The sequence below is a fragment of the Callithrix jacchus genome, chromosome 12 (genome assembly GCF_049354715.1).
Source record: "Callithrix jacchus isolate 240 chromosome 12, calJac240_pri, whole genome shotgun sequence".
Classification (NCBI taxonomy): domain Eukaryota; kingdom Metazoa; phylum Chordata; class Mammalia; order Primates; family Cebidae; genus Callithrix; species Callithrix jacchus.
In genome coordinates this window covers 72,824,706-72,828,666 of record NC_133513.1, presented here as the reverse complement: position 1 = coordinate 72,828,666, position 3,961 = coordinate 72,824,706, and the positions used below count along the sequence as shown (strand labels likewise).

Here is a 3,961-nt window from a genome sequence, read left to right as displayed (position 1 = left end):
TTCTTTATATTGTTTTATTAATCCAAATATATATTAGTAAACACACTAATAATTGTTTAATTGATTACTATTTTAGCTCCGCTGCCTTATCAAAGAAAGGGAAGTTTCATTAATTTCTGGTAATTCTTTCAGAGTATCTACATGCACATTTCATCTGGTTCTCAGATATTGTCATTTATTCACCGCAGTAGAAGACTCAGAAATATCCATGACAACAAACTGGAGACCCTATTTGTCTCAAGGGAAGAGCTGGTTTGAACGCAGCCTCTCCAATGCTTCATTGCCAACCATTCACCCCAGGGTCCATTCTGTGGCGAGATATTGCATGTTCGCAAGGCAATGACCCTGGTGAATGAATAGCCATGAGTGGCAGTATAAGTGCTAGGAAGGTAACTTCGCCCATTTGAACAATAAAATTGTGTTTTAAACAGGTCAGTTTGTCTCGGAAATATTTTTTAAGGTTCTAATAGAAAAAGAGTTGAATAATGAAAACTAAAGTCTGAAACACATCTCTAAAAATAAGGAAAGTAGTGTGTCAGTTCCTCTTCCCAGAAGGTTTGTTTAATTCTCTCACACTCTGAATATTCCTACTCTCAAGAAAAAACTAGGATCCTTGTTAATTTAAACATAATCTTATTAATAAGACAAACAAGGTCATCCAGTAAATTTCCTATTTTTCCAGAGCCATGGTTTTGTTTTTGTTTTTTTTTTTTTTTTTTGAGAAACACTCAAATTATTAGTACAATGAACAAAACTTTCAGCTCTCCTATCACACTGTAACATGGCATTCCACATAATTGCCTTTTTGTGTCTCCTTAAGTCTTGAAGTTCCTCTACTATCATGTCCATAAGCAAAGGCTACAATCCTTTAGGACTCATAACACTTGATATCTCTTAATCCTCTCTCCTAGGTTTTGCTCAGCAAGAAAAGCACCACTCATTTGTCAATTCTCAATCACAACAAGCCTATTTTTTTATGACAGTAATAAATTTATTCTGCTATATCTCCAACTAAATTATAAACCCTTGATAAAAAGTTTGTCTTATTCATTTTTCTATCCTGAAGTTTAACACAGTACCTGGCTCAGAGCTGGCATTCCATAAGTATAGAACGAATTATACAAAAGAAAATGCAATTAAATCATAATAATGGATAGATAGTTCTTCAGCTTTTTAAACATAATTTTCCTTATCTATAAAGCTGAAAACACGTTAAGAGTTCATCTAGTTCTTCTCTTTTGTGTTTTACCTAAGAAATTTGAGGTCTAGAGAATTTACATGATTTGGTAACAAACTGCTTAATTTTGGGAACTACCCCCATTAATTCCCACATCATACTTCTTTGTGTTCTTCATTAAATTTGAATAATCATTCAAATACTACGGAAATAAATATTCTTTGTCTTTTTTTTTTTTAAGAAATAAACACTTTCTCATTAAAAATCACTCTCTGACCTGGCAGGGGAGATACCATGATAACAAAGGTGGTTTTCCCAAGGTGAGACATATCCATTGCACTCCAGATTTGCTGACCCATGATTTCCCCAAATGTGGAAAACTCGATTGCCTAATTTGTGGTAGTGGGGGACTGCGTTAAAGCTTTCCCCTGACAACAAAAAAAGAAACAAAGAAAAAAAATCACTCTTTGAGTGCTTACCAAGAGCAAGGTTTAAAAAGTAAATGAAAAAAAGAATTTATTGTCCCTGAGTTCAGAGAAGTTGTCATTATTCTGGTTGAATAAGAATTCTGCTTTGACTTGTATGAGAATTCTGCTTTGACTTTCTCTTTCCAGCCATCACACTAGGAATTAAGAAAGATAACTTGGGTATTTCTTCTCATAACATTCACAAATCAGTCTCATTGTGTTTATATGTAATAAGTGGCATAACGATTTATCTATCATTGTATATTACAGAGGAAGGAAGGAAGGGAGGGAGGAAGGAAAAGGGGAATGGATAGAGAGAGGCAGACAAGAAAGAAAGGAAGGGAGAAAAAAAGAGGGAAATGGAGTTATTTTCTAAGTCTTAAAGACATGGCATAGAAATTTTAATTTTGGTTTTTGTTTTAATGGTTGTATTTTTCATTATGTTCTTTTTCTATTCCCCTCCCTCCTCATTTATTTTTTTTCTGATAGAGATAATGGGTGATTATATTCCTAACACTGCTATTAAAATTAATGTACTTTTCCCTCTACTTGGAACTTTAGAGTAAATATAATTACTTAATCTTATTGATGTTTATGGCTCTGTTGCAGTAGCTCATTTACATGCATATTTCCTCAAATGGTTTTCTTGCCTGAGATTTGGGGAATAATTAGGTTATATTAGTTTAAATCAGCAGGTATTATTATTATAACAATTATAGAATATATGGATGACAACCTTTCTGTAACAAACTTAAGGACAATTTATGTCATTTAATCCTCCCAAAGAGATAAGACATTCATTTCCATAATCTGCAAATTAGAGAGGAAAAGGGATATAAAAATAGAAGAATGGACTTGGAGAAAATTGCTTAACAGAACACAGTCAAAGTGATAAAAATAATTTTAAAATCTATGGCTACTGTAACAAGTACATTCAAGTGTATTATACTGCCATAAAATCTATTGCATTTTAGTGGGAAATATGAGAATGATTAAAATGCGGGAATAATTTTAAACTAAGTTCTCTTGAAATTACAAACACTTATTGAATACTTAATAGACCCTTTCTTTATAGTATGCACAAAATTAATCCCTATGGGAAAAATCAAGGTCTGTAAACCATTGTCATTAATTTTAAGAATGTGTCAAATAGCTGAATTACTTTTCCTTGATCATAAAATATAGTTAAGGAACCTATAAAATATGCATTCTAATAACCAATGCCAATGAGAAATGGCACACTATTACAGTTCCATGTTGTTCTCAATTTTTCTCTATTAAAACTGAAATGACAATCCCTTGAAGCGAGGGCAACACCAATATATGAAACAATAATATTATTGAATAATATACTTCATTGGCAGAAGCTCATTACCATGGTAATGCAACTATTCAAAGCAACATCATTTTGCTCTTTTGTCTATGAAACTTATTAAGGTAAAATCTGATGTTAACATTAACACCCACTAGATGAAATTATTTCTTAGAATTATAATTATGTATAATGGATAACAGCAGCATTTTTAACTTGACATTTAAAAAAGTATAAAAGCATCACACTTAACCCTGTGTGCTCTTGGAGAAATAAGTTAAACTTTCAGCAACTCATCTCCTCTATTTCTAAATGGGCACAGACCTTCTTTAGCAGGAAATAGATTGAGAAAACTCCTCAGACAGCAATAACACCCTATTTAAAAGTAATCAAGAAGCATGAAAAACTGAGTACCTTCTAGGGTGTGCAGCAAAGGGCTGTGGAGAATAATGGACTGGTGAGTTACTTCCTAACAGGAGAATTGATCTAATCAAGGAAGTCTCTGGCCCCACAGTAAGAAGACCTAGTAGCATTTGCCCCATGAGATTTCAGAATTAGTGCAGACAAGTGACTGCTATGTGGTTTTCCTAGATCACTTTTTGAATAGACAAGTATCTTGTTATTATATTGCCTTAGTCTAATCCATGTGTTGGTTGTATGTGATATTGATAAACTTATTAATAAAGCTCTGGATTTAAAGGACTGCATCCTGATTTGAAGTATAAGATAACATACTAGACTCACAGTCTGATACTATGATTAGATGAGATTTTGTGGGGCCACTGAAAGAGATTAATGTTATTTTGCATTTGAAAGGCACATACATAATTTTGAGCACAGGGTATACTATGGTAGATTTATTACATTAATGTAATCAGTGAATGTCTCTAAGCCATTTGCTCTGCAAATTCCTAGTCTCTTCTTTTTCTGACTTTGAAAGAGGTTGACTTGCTTAGACCAATGGGTATTAGCAAATGCAATGCAATCAGAGAATTGAAAGTTGGA

At 33.0% G+C, this 3,961-nt stretch overlaps 1 non-coding gene across 1 annotated transcript; it reads left to right on the top strand.

Annotated features, from left to right (window-relative positions):
* Positions 1-1,446: 1,446 nt before the first annotated feature.
* Positions 1,447-1,608, top strand: LOC118146621 (U1 spliceosomal RNA). The gene has a single exon (XR_004732468.1). It is a non-coding gene; the product is annotated as a U1 spliceosomal RNA (small nuclear RNA).
* Positions 1,609-3,961: the final 2,353 nt, after the last annotated feature.